The sequence below is a fragment of the Zonotrichia albicollis genome, chromosome 1 (assembly GCF_047830755.1).
Source record: "Zonotrichia albicollis isolate bZonAlb1 chromosome 1, bZonAlb1.hap1, whole genome shotgun sequence".
In the NCBI taxonomy this organism is placed as follows: domain Eukaryota; kingdom Metazoa; phylum Chordata; class Aves; order Passeriformes; family Passerellidae; genus Zonotrichia; species Zonotrichia albicollis.
The window spans coordinates 69,170,082-69,182,255 of record NC_133819.1 but is presented as its reverse complement, the minus strand read 5'-3'; the positions used below and the strand labels follow the sequence as shown (position 1 = coordinate 69,182,255).

The 12,174-nt window shown below is 41.8% G+C and overlaps 1 protein-coding gene across 2 annotated transcripts in view; it reads right to left on the bottom strand.

Moving 5' to 3' along the window:
* Positions 1-12,174, bottom strand: part of F13A1 (coagulation factor XIII A chain) — a 129,921-nt gene that overhangs the window by 74,675 nt on the left and 43,072 nt on the right. The gene's annotated exons all lie outside the window — the stretch shown is intronic.

The following is a 12,174-nucleotide window of genomic DNA, read 5'->3' as shown; positions in this document are numbered from 1 at the left end:
TTCAGGCAAAGTGACATTCCAAAATATTATATAACTTCCATCATTGCAACTAAATATGTTTGGTGTATCTAAATAAACCAGATTCAGGTATTTGTTCCTGAAATGCACCAAATAGAAACTACCACAATACTTCTCTTCTACAATGAGATTGCAAATATAGGTGATGTGAAACCATATAGTCTCTTAATTTTAAGTCCTTAACTAAGGACTCCTAGAATCATAAGTAGAGAAACCGTTTAACAAAGACATGAATACATATTTAAACACACACATTTACTATGAACTGCATTAAATATGACAGAATATCCCAGCATGACTATGCCCATGTCTTTTGTTTCTCTCTTCTCCTCTAGAAATTTCAAGACTTTTAAGATTTCATCTGAAAGTTCTCAGTAAATGCTAGAGACTTGTGCCTTTCAAAAAAGCAGCTCAATCGTCTGTGATCTTAACACTCCCTGGATAGACTCTGGTAGATTCAGCAGCCTGTTGATGCAGCAGATTATATCAGAGGTGCAAAAAAACAACCAGTGCCACACTGGTGGAATTAGGACACGGCTTTCTACCACTGCTTCAGTATTTCTCCACCATCACCACCCTGGGTACTTGGACTCTGCCTTCCCACTGATCATGCTGAGGCAATGCATTGGACACAGATAACACACCTGTGCACCTGGACAATATTTTGGGGACACTGTGGATCCTCTGCAGTGGCTGAACAGTGACGCTGTGCTTGTGCTCATCCAGGCGATCCCAGCAGACCTCCCATGGCTGCAGCCAGCATGACACTGCTCCTCAACAATTCCCTCAGCAGGACACACTGCACCTTGGGATAGTAACCATGTGCTGGCATGGGAAGGTCAGGAAGTGAGAGCTGATTTGCTTTCACCTTGGCCTGTTTAATGCCATCTCACACTGTGATGCCGCCAGCACCTGAGTAATCTGCCAGCATGAGTATTGTGCACGTGTGTATTCTTGCCCACACTGTATCTTAGGAATGAAAGGATTCTGCAAAGAAAGGAAGGGACAGCTCTGGGAGCTGGGAATAAGCACACAGGGTCAGCTAAACCTCCTTTCTAGGTCATTTTAAGATATTTCATTACACAGACCCATTGTTACTTAAACCCACTCCGACTGCAAGAGAAAAAGAACCAAAATAAAAGCAGACTGTTGGATGGAGCTCATCCTGCTTAGAGCTACTTTCACACTTTTCATTAGATATAAATGCCAGATCTTGCTGTCCATACTGACCCAAAGGTGCTGGATCCTGGCTCACTTTCCCTTTGCATGTATCACATCTGACCTAACTGCAGTTTCATGGGAGCAGACTGAACCTTCAAAGTCCTGCTCTGCCACACTCAGTTTCATTTTCTCACAAAGCCTTTGAATCAAGGCAACCTTCCACCACATCCTGTAAGCAATTAGAAGATTTCCGACCTGCTGTAAGGCAGTCTTATTGTGAGTGTGCATCACAACATAGCTTTTTACATCCTATTCCACGCCAGGATTGCTGCTTTTTTTGCAGGGGACCAAACAACAGCCCCCGTGGAAGTGCTGAATGGTGTATTTGCAAGCAGAATGTAGGTTTCTGTGCTGGTTGTGAAGCTCTGCAATTCACTTCCTGCCTTGCACATAGACCAGGGTTTTGCTTAGATGCAAAGCTGAGATTGAGCTGTCAGTCACAATATACTTCACTTTTCCCCATTTTAGAAAAGGGATTCATATCTGTAAAGGATGCACTCAGTTCAAAACACTGCAGCCTTAACTACGTTGGCTCTGGAGCAAAATATCAGAGAGATGAAGGTGTGTGCCAGAACTAAGTCTGTGCCACAAAACAAGCCTAACTAATGTCTAAATTCCAGCCTTGCTGAAAGTACAAACAGCAGCCTCCTTTGCTGTGCAGGTAAAACCAAGCTGATTTTTTAACAGAGTATTTCCTAGCAATTTCAATGATTCTTGCTGACAGTATAGTTTTAAGGACCAAACTCTCAGACAATAACTCATGACCTAATTCTGAAGTCAAGACTTCAGTTCACAGACAATTTTCCCCATACATCCCTCAGCAATTTTGGAGAGAAAGGATTCTAAAAGAAGGCCATAGTAAGCACAAAAGAGACAAAAGCAGTTATCCAGACATTTAAACCAGATAAACCCAAGTACTAGATAAGGATTCTCAGCAGCAGTTTTTGCAAAACCATGTCAAGGCAGGTAAGAAGTTGGAGACTTAACTGGTTACTTACTGCCTTGCCACCCATCACTACTCACCTCCACCCCATGTGAAATGAAGATAGAAAATTATTCTCAGTTAAAACCAAACAATGTGCTCCTCCTTACCAAAAGATATTACTTACATGTCTTTAGTCCAAACTGTACCACAAAAGGCAGAGAAAGCACTCAATTTTTAAATAAAGGGATAAAACCCATACAAACAAACTGAAAAAGGCAGTAAAACCAGGATGTTTACTGTCTCACCTGTCTACAAAGCTTAATTTTTAGTTATATATGTGGTTTTGCTACTTAGCCTACACACTCAGATATTGAAATTATGATTGATTTTTTCAGCTCCATAGAATATAAGCTTAATTCTAGTAATCACAGCTGCTCATTGCTATAGCTGGCTAAAGGGTTTTAAGTTCTGAGGCCCCAACTTCAAGCCTCCATCTCTGGGTATCTTTAAGAATGAGATACACACACATCTGTCAGGGATGATGTTGATAAATTTGCACTTGCCTTCAGAAGAAAATATGGTTTAATGATCTCTTAAGGTCATCTTTGGGACTAATTTTCCATGACAGAGTCTGATCATAACACAACCTAATCACATTAATTCAAGAGAAAGTTACCTCATCACAATGGCTCTCCCTCCAGCTTCCCCCTCCCCAGCTTCTATTCTGTTTCTATTTTAATTAATCCTTTCTCTGTAGTGTAGGAGTGTAGGTTGGCTATAGGAAAAGGAGGAATCTTTGAGAAACTAACAACTAACTAACTAACTAACTAACTAACTAACTAACTAACTAACCAACCCTAGGCCAGATAAACAACTTTCTGATGACAGATGGAGAACCATCAGCTTTGTCTTTCTATTGTACCATCAGCTGTAAGTGACATAAAAACTAGCAAATTCAATATTGTGAGAAGAGAGGTAACAGAGAGTCTCTCACTAGGGTTTCACTGTCACAGACTCCAGCTTTCTCCACCAGCAGACTGCTCGGCAGGACAAATTTGATCTGGGCAGAAGACTGCACTTCTGACTTCTGTCAAGTTAGTTGCAGTATCTGAGGTAAAGTAATATTTACTCCAGCAAAAATTTGTCGTTGCCATTTCCAGCCTCAGAAAGTTTTTGGGCGTTTGAACCATTCCCAGTGACTATGTGTTGTTGATATCTGTGATATCAGTGTTCTGCATGGTGTGCCCACTTTATCTACAAAAGGCTCCTGGGGACCTTCCTGTTGAGTAGGCATTACTGTCAGAGTCTGGCCCCAAAGTATGAGAGCCTTGGCTCCCTAACATTTCTGACAGACTTTTTGAGGCAGATCCCATAAAAATCATGGAGCAGTTCACAACCCACATGTGCATATTTTTGAAGCGTAAAATGTTCCAGAAATTCCTGGTGTATTCTCCACAATTTCTACCCTCTGTGCTGTTTTCCTCCTTTTTGTCCTTTTTTTTTTTTTTTTTTTTGTATTTCCATTCACTCACCACTTCAGTAAAGATCAAAAGTCAGTATATTGTTCTATTTTATGGATCAAATCCCTCCAGAGTAATCTCTGCAATGGCATACAGATCTGCAGATGTATTCTTGTGGAAAAAGTTAAAAAGCATTTGCATATTGTTCAGTATATTATAATATTTTGTCTGTTCATTTTTAATTGCCTCTAGAGTGAAGCTTTATGTTTTTATTTGAACACAAAGATTTCTTTTATCCCTGAGATTTAAATTAGCAGTGGGCAAAGCAATTCCATAAAGAAGAAAGGAGAGGGGATGAACATTTCACCTTCCATCAGAAAATACATCCAAAGTGAAATACAGAGGGTGTGTGCCCTGAACTGGGACTCCCCCATCTTCCCACCACTCATTCCTGTGATTTGGTGCAGACCCAAACCCACCCATCCCACATAAGGGTCCCATTCAGCTGCTCCAGGGGAGACTTTGGAGACCAGCACAGAAGCTTTAAACCTCCCATGCTCAAACTGAGCATTCCTTTTTGTTTCCTGGCCAAAAACCATCAGAGAGGACTTCAGTGGCACTCCTTTACACATCCTGTTTCCTAAGCAGGGCTGTGCAGAGTGGCAAGCCCTGGTAGCAGGCACTGAAGCCCTTCAAGTGCCAGTGCTTGTCCCCAGAAAAGTGTACAGGCATGAGAGTGGGAGGAGAGCATGTGGCCAGAGTGGAGCTACCAGAGTTTCAGCAAACACACTGGAAGGGGACACTTGGTTTGCAGCCTGTTGGCCAGTAGTGGGAGAAGGAGTAAAAGAGTAAAGGAGTTCCTCAGTTATAGAGAAAGAAGATTAGGTCATCAACTCCATGTGGATGTCAGGGAACCACCTGGACCTCTTTCTACATTTTGGAGCTGATCTCTGAGTATTTAGTGGAATTCTGCTCCCTGCACAGCATCCTTACAGGGGAAACACTAACACACAATTAGAAGTCTGTTTCATCATACTGTATTATTTACAAACACACTCACTTGAAAAAGATGAAAGATGTTGCTGGTTTTAAGTGCTTTAGGTTTATATTTTAGTTCTCTAAAATTAACTCTGATAAACCTGACTGCTTCTGGTGGCAAGACAAACAGATTCAAAACCTTAATGTCTGCCTCTAAAATAAACCAAAACAAAAGTAGTCACCTGATTTCAATTGCCTCCTTTAAAATCCTTTGACTTTAATTGCCTTTGACTCCTTAGATAAAATGAAGGATCCGATCCCCCTCATTACCTGTACATAATCCATGGGACAGTACTGAAGACGTTTCTCCAAATGCATATGACCAATAACAAAATCTGATCAAGTGACTTCAGAAAGAGTTTTTCCAGTGGTACATGTGTGCTGTAACCTGATAGGGGGAGCAGCAAGTTTCTCTGCACTCTTTTGGTACAGCACTTCTATTACACAGCCCGAGATAGATACATGTGATAGCACCGTGTCAAAACCATGAATAACAGACAAGGTGTCAGAGACAGAAGAGAGGTAGGGGAGAGTAACAATTTCCATTTTCTGATCCTCTAGCAGATGTACTGTCAACACTGAGCTTTCCTTTGTAAGAGAGGACTGACAAAATACTCTGGTGCTCTCCCACACACTTGTCCTTTGGAGCAGAGCATGGTGGGAGGCAGCCCATGACAAACCCTCCTGCCCTTCTCTGTCCAGAATAATTTTTGAAATTGGTATGGTCTTACTGTGCTTTATGCCCAGTCTCCCTTGCAAAGTCTCAGTGCTGTTCAAAAGAATAATTTTATCAAGAATTTGTCCATCTATGCTGAGAAAACAATTGCCACTGCCCCTCAGGGAGTTCAGTTTTGATCAGATGAGAGATACTGATAATGCTGCACTAACACACAGTCCTCACAGTCTTTCATAACATCCCTGGTGTTGCCAACACCATTGCCTGGTTTACACTAAGCCAGTTCTTAGGTTCCACATCATTTCCCTGTTCGAAAATACTCTGTGATTTGTCTGGGTAGGCTTTTTACACAAGCATGTGCCCTTGTCTATTGGTTTTGTTCCAGCACAAGGTGTTCATTTTTCCTAGCATAGCATTGGTCACTACAAAATAAACTCACATATCCCATCCTAAAAGCTGCAGTATTTTCAAGCTTTTTGAAGTCATTGTGTCTGTAATGCCATCCCTCCAAGGATCTGCTAATGGGTACTAGCTTATGCATCATTTTATAAACTGTACACCACAGTTAGGAGAAAAAACCCCAGACACTACACATGAAGTGTCATTGTTGTGAATTGGATTTATAATACTTAAAGAACCAAAAAGTGGACTGGCAACATGATGTACTTGGATATGGATGCTAACTTCTCATGAGATGAAGTACTTTCATTGAGTGCTGAGAACTGAACCTGGTTATAGAAGAGCTCCTAACTGTATTCCAGTCTGACCGAGTATAAATATTTTCCAAACAAGATTTGTCAAAGACATTAAGGAAGCCTGTATTATCCTAGAAGTTGCAACAGGGAACCTAATGGAGAATGTCAGCCTAACACTTAGCGGAGAATCCATGTACTATAAAGATAAGAGAACGCTATGGCCCCCCTCAGAGCCTGCCATTTAACAAAACAGTTCTGGGAACTGCAGTCCCATTCTCTGCCTTGGAATGCACAAATAGATTGGCTCTTGACTCCCTCTAAGTATTCAGAAAATCTGAGGGACCTCAATTACAGCCCTCTACAATGCAAAGAAAAAAAAAAGATAAAGAAAAAGATTCATCAAGTACATTTGGACTGGGGTGAAATCTGTTTTGATAGGGAACAGAGTATAGTATAGTTCAGCTGCATATAAAACCTAACTGCTCTTAACAACATCCAGCAAAGTTGCTAAGGACCTGTACACAGACAGCAGGATCAATATAAGCTAAACTTGCATTTCACAGCTGAAATTAGAGCCACTTCATAGTGACAAAATAATAAAACAGCAAAAGAACAATGAGACACTCTGGCACATGTGTACATTTTCTAAAACCACACATAATGAAGCTTTAGCAATGCAGAACTCAACCTCCCAGCTCAAAGTTTTATTGGCCATTATCTCACTGGATTTGGAACAGCAGTTCTGAATGCAGTAAAAGACATTCATTTTTCACAATGTTTCCCCACATAACTGACAAATTTATTACTGTTATAAAAAAGGACACTATTTTGAAATCCTCAGGGTGCTTGAATTGTAATGGTGCCAAACATGTTTCTCTTTTCATTAGCATTCAGGGAACACTGAATATGCTCAAATCAACCTCATCTACTTTTCCCCCTCACATCGATGCAACTGATGGTGGATCTCCAGCCATCTCTGTTGTGGTCCAAGGCAATAGCTTAGGAACAAAGTAATCAGATATACTGAGAGGCTGTTTCCAGTCTCTTCCCAGCATAGCCTCACACTGGCCTGTTTCAACATGGTGTAAACTCTGAAAATCTTGTGGCTACCTCACAGAACAGGGAATGTTAGAAGAGACCACAGTGGGTCACCTGGTCCACTGTGGACTTTATTTCTCAAGTTCTCCCTGCTTGAGAAATAAAAACACTTGTCTCAGTTTGTAGGATGGTTGGAAAAGTAGATATATTCAGAAATTTGATTGATAAAAAAACCTTCATAGGTGTTATGTAAACCCCTGGAGTGCATGAATTCTTCAACAGGTTTTGCACATCTTCCACCTCCACAGGAAAAAAGTGAAAGAAATGGCAGCACAACATGTTTTAGGTGGTGTCTGAATGTTGCGGTGTGTTGCAATGTCCTGTTTTAAACTTCCGGTCCCTTCCCAGGTGTGCCGATACCTTCTCCCTTCCCCCTCGCCCCTCGCTGAGTGTGCCCTGTCAATCAGGCTAACATACCAGCAAGGCGTCGTGTGATTGGTCCCTCAGGCCTGGGGGACATTGGCCCGTTTAGGTGTCCCTAGTCCCTTGAGACCCTGCCCCTTCACCTGGTTGGTGGCTCACCTGTCCCCTCCCCTTCCCCTGCCCTGAGCTTAAAAGGTTAATGAGACCATGCGGCCTCTATTCTGTTAGCAGCAGTTGCCCGGTGCAGACATCTCTGTAACCATGGAATAAACATCTGGCAACCCTCCAGCAGAATCCTCCCTTTCTTATCTTCACCATCGCCAGAAGCTCTCTCTCCTGAGGTAAACGGAGTCCTGACAAGCCTGGACTTGCGCCTGTGCCCCGCTGCACTCTCCAGCAGCCAAGGTATCTCTGGGGTAAAACGCCACAGTGCTGCTTTTGGCCCAGCAGCGAGGGTCAGAACTGGCCCAGGCACCATCTAACAGGTTATATTGGGATTCATATTCCAATATCTGAAGAGATCACAGGCAATTAAAAAAAAAAAAAACAGTAATTAATAGGGCATCAAGGTACTTAGCCAAATTTTGCTTCTCCCAGGGAGAACTTCTGTTCTCCCTTCATATTGCAACCTTTACGAGGAAAGCAGGAACTCACAGCCCAGAAACCCCCTGCTGTCTACCAAGGCTGCTCAGCTCTTTGGTCCTCAGCCTAATGACCCAAATCTGAACACCACAATCATTCTGAAATTATCTTTTATATCTTGTCTCCCTCATTCATGAAACCACTTTTGGGGCCTTATATGATATAAACTCTGTTCCCCTCAGCTGGGCATGCCTTAATTTCCCTACTGGAAAAGGCTTCTTCAGGCAGGCTGGACCCTTTTTGTTCCATTACTTCCTCACTCTGTCATCTGTCCACCCTCTTGGTCAGCACAGGCCTCTGTCTCCTCTTTGCCCACAATGTTCTTTTCTCTCAGAAAGCCATCCTGGAGGTCACTACATCCAGTGATAGCAGGGTGGTGGCCTTTCACATAATTCTCTGCTATCCCCTTGCGTCAGTTGGATCTCTGTGTCCTACAGGACAGCCAGGCTTCAGCAGCCAATGGTATCACAGCAAGTGCCACTAACTCAGTCACACCTGCAGATCACATTTTACATTACAGATCCTGCAGTAAGGATTTGTCATCTTCATTTCCACTTGTCTTCTTCTCACCCACCTTCAGTGTAGCCCTCACTCTGGTTTTGCTTTCTTTGACACATTCAGACCTATCTGCAGTGGGCTCAGGTTATATTCCTCTCCTCTCACCATACATAGTGAGGGGTTTGATATAACCTAAATCAGCTCAGTTGTTTACGCTTTCTCTGCAGTAAATGGAGAGAGACGGCTCCAGAGGGTGTTCATTCCACTGCATTCAGGTACACCAGAGAGGGGGGAAATGCATCCCCTCACACAGAGCAGATCAGACAGCAAGCTCAGTGTTCATAGGGCTACAGTTCAGCACTGCAACCTTAGAGCACAAACAACAGAGATGTGAAAACCAGACTGGCTGACTGACTGACTTTGAGAGCTTCACTCCCATGGAAGCCCAGATGTCCTCTCTGTCCCATTATCACTTTCAAGTTGAGGGGTGGGGATGGTGTTTTCTGGTACTCCCAGGAGGTTGTGAAGATACAAGGGCATCATCAACCAGGTTCTGTGGGGCTGACATCAGTTCTGTGCAGCACCATGCTCAGTGTTAGGTTATCATTTGGGTCAACAGCCACAAATGTTTCTTTCAAACTTCTTTTCAGACTCTGCATCAAGGTTAAGTCTAGTTCTCCAGGATCCACATCAACCTCCATTTAAGGCAAGGAAAACAAAGGGAACTGTTCCTTTGAAACTACTAATGATTGAAGCCTTTTAATTCTTTTCCTGTTTGCCATTAATTTCTGCCCCTGTGAGTCTCAGAGCTTGCTGCTTTATCTTCTAAGCCTTGGAAGCCTTGTTCTCCTCAAGGACACATTGGATTTATGAACATTTCTTTCTTTGTTCACCATGCCCTTCCTATTTTTATTTTTTTTTTCAGAACAGGGAACTCATTACAGAACCAGTTCATTCTCTCTCCTTGCCAAGTGAACCTTGAGTATGGAAAGTAAGTGTTTCCTGTATGCAGGGATCCTTTTCTTGATAATTTTCCGAGGAATACAAAATGCCTATTATAAGAAAGAAATCTCTGCATATTCTTACAAAAACATGCCAATGATGAAAAGAGATAACTCAAGACTGATACTCTATTTCCATATCTCGATATTCAAAATTACTAAAGAAAATTATACAGCACCCTCATTCAGTGAAAAAATTGTCTCCCTTGTAAATCAACAAATTCACATTTTCTCAGGTTCACTTCTCCTTAGCAGTCTCACACATATCTTCCTCCTTGCCTTCATTCTTCTCTCTCTGCTTGTTATCATTGGGAGTCCTATTCTTACCAGGCATGAAACAGGAATCTTGAAGAGTTTACTGGCCACATCTCTGGTCTCATTTTTCGTTTATAACCTTCCTTCTGAGTCCAACATAAGCAGCACACAGTCAAGTCAGAGGCTGTGTATCATTGCTGACAGTAAGTTCTACTTGAACAAAAAATTCAATCTCTTCTCTAGTTTCACAAATCTATCAGGATGGACATTTGTTCATTCTAGGATATGTCCTCATAATAGAGTTACAAGTTATTTCAGGTTTCTTAATTCCCCTTGACAATTTGCACAGGCAAACATCATCCAAAATACTTTTAAAAAGAATAATAACAACCCCCAAACAAATGAACAAGTGCCACCCCACTGGGCAAACATGAAAAATAATCTGTATGGCAGAGCACTGAAATGTGTGGTCAAAACATCCATGCTGGCAGGGAAAGTACTGAAATAATGAACCAAGGCCAGGCTGAGTTAGTATATGCATTTGTGACCAAAATCACTCATAAAGTGAACAACAGAAAGGCACCTCATGCACTTCACTGATGTGCTGTGGAAGGCAACAGCAAAGCAAAGGGCCTGGCCACGTGCCCTGGAGTGATGGGATCCCACTTGACCTAGAAGATTGAGATATTTCCTACTGGAGTGCTGCCTGTGATCCACTGTGAGGGACAGACAGAGATGGGGATTTCCAATCAGCAACCCTGTGTTTACTAGAAGACTCAAAAGAGCAGCAGCTCTTAGTGAGGTCCTGATGTTCCCAGAAGTGCGAGAGTGAGTCAATCCATGGAGGAAAAAAAAAAACACCTCAAAATAAACAAACAAAAACAAACAAAAAGAACCCTAAGGAATTGATACATTTGCAATTTATCTCTCCATCATAAGCTCAAAGATGATGAGCTTATGATGGGGATAAAAACATCATGCAGTCAACCCAGGACACCTGGTTCAAGGGAAGTCAGTGACAATCAAGGATTAGGGTCCATTACAGTTTATATCTTTTGATGGATATTTGAAATATCAGCAGATGTGTAGGTTTCCAGTTCCTTTCAGCACACAAACCCATGTGCTCTTTTACAATATTTTTGGAACTGTTAGCTCCTGCATCTTGCTCTTACCTTTACAGTTCTCAGAAGCTATGATATAACAATTGCTACCCATACTTGGCTCATTTATTTAAAATCTCATCACCTTGTCTGCACAACAAGGGTTCTCATATGGTTGAAGCCACAGACATTCCCCAGGCATATTTAGGCTGTTCTTCAGAGCTTTAAGGAGAGCAAGGCACAACATGAGCAGCAGCCTACATCTGAGAGCTGTCCTCATCTTCCTGCTACACCGAGGTGCAGCAAAGCACACAATCCATGTGAAAGATCCTCATATGACAAAGCCAGAAAAGGGAGATAAAAATCAGGAAGAGAAGCAGAGTTCAAAAATTTCTTACTCTGTTTGCCTATTTGTGTCTCCTCCTGAGTATTCTTGGACATGATAAGAAGGTGCAGGAGGGTTAGAGCTTTCCTGACAAGCTGGACTCATGCCTGAGTCCACATAATTCACAAGAGCTGATACAGTCCAAAAAAAGCTGCAGAGTGAACAAAGTCTGGACACCTAATCTTGCCCCCTCCTCTTGGAAGGAGCTCTCCTTCCAAGTCCCAATATCAATATTAAATCAAAAGTTGTGAGAGAAAAATTTACAAGAGTGTAAAAGGCCTGTAGACAGAAAAGTTGTGGAGGAAGTTACCAACCCTGGAAAAGAAGCAGCCTATATTAAATTAAGTTTAAAAAAGAGAGCACAAAGTATTGATCTGATCTTTGCCAGAATGAAATATTAATCATAAGACCCTTCCCTTACATCAACCACAACCATTATAATGATGAAAAACCCAGGAAGATAATAAAGTCATCTCACAAAAGAAGAAAGAAAATAACCCAAGGAGATATAGAACATCATTTGTATCAAACATGTTTTCTTAAAATATTTTCCCACAAATAAAAGCCCTAATAAAGCATTTTTTCCCCACTTACTAAAGTTTTACTTCCTTTTCTTGGGCAAATGTTTGTAAATTTGGAGGAAAATGGTCAGTAACAGCCCCTTGCAAATTTGCAGGAACCTTCTAGTGTCATATTGCAGACTCTAGCTACTGTGTGAAAGTGATGTCCAGTGGGATGGCTGGGGAAACCAAACAGTAAATCATAGAGAATTTTACCAAATTAATCTCTCACTCATCTT